The sequence below is a fragment of the Myotis davidii genome, unplaced genomic scaffold (genome assembly GCF_000327345.1).
Source record: "Myotis davidii unplaced genomic scaffold, ASM32734v1 scaffold391, whole genome shotgun sequence".
In the NCBI taxonomy this organism is placed as follows: Eukaryota; Metazoa; Chordata; class Mammalia; order Chiroptera; family Vespertilionidae; genus Myotis; species Myotis davidii.
In genome coordinates, this window is record NW_006284336.1 from 3457435 (window position 1) to 3458368 (window position 934).

Sequence of the window (934 nt, forward strand, 5' to 3'; positions counted from 1 at the left end):
GATCCCAAGTGGGGGGAGTGCAGAAAGCACCCAATCAATGACTCTCTCATCATTGATGTTTCTATCTCTCTCCTCCCAGCTCTCTGAAAGCAGTAAAAATATAATCTTAAAAAATTATTTTTAATAAAACAAAATTTAAAATTCAGTCCCTTCATCACACAGCCACATTTCAAGAGCCCAACATGTGTCTAGTGGCTACTGAATCACATATCCTAGATACATGAAAATTTCCATAATAGAAAGTTCTACTGGACAGTACTGGACCCAAAGCTGGGAAGCTTCCTTGTCTGGGCCCAAGAGCAACATGGGGAGGGGGTGGTCCCAGGTTCGATTCCGGTCAAGGGCATGTACCTTGGTTGCGGTCACATCCCCAGTGGGGAGTGTGCAGGAGGCAGCTGGTCAATGTTTCTCTCTCATCGATGTTTCTAACTCTCTATCCCTCTCCTTTCCTCTCTGTAAAAACTCAATAAAATATATACTTAAAAAAAAATCAACTAATGTCTGTATAGCTCTTTATAGTTCAAAACTAATGTCATGAGGTCTCCTTTGATACACACAACAACTGGTAAAACAAAGATCCCCATTTTACAACTGAGAAAAATGAGATTCAAAGAAGTAAGGTTTGCCAAAGATATGCAGAGAAACCAAGATTCCAATGAAAAATTCTGACTTTAAAAGTTGCCTTTCTTAACACCACCTCTTCTTCCTTCTTCTCTGAAGATATACACATATGTCTCAGGCCTTCTTAAGGACACCGGCTGAGTCTTGCTCATCTGTGTAGCCCAGGTGATATCTAGCAGTACCATCTTCACTCAATCAAATGGTCCCTAAAGCCTGGTTCTCACATCTTACTCTCTTCTCTAGTGGGGAGGTGCCGGGGTCCAACCCCAGCAGGTCCAGGGGTCCCCAAAGGTGTGGACGGAGTCGGCAAAGC

At 42.9% G+C, this 934-nt stretch overlaps 1 pseudogene; it reads left to right on the forward strand.

The window, feature by feature from the left end:
- The first annotated feature begins 502 nt into the window (after positions 1–502).
- The window catches only part of LOC107184476, a 2595-nt pseudogene continuing 2163 nt past the window's right edge, over positions 503–934 (forward strand).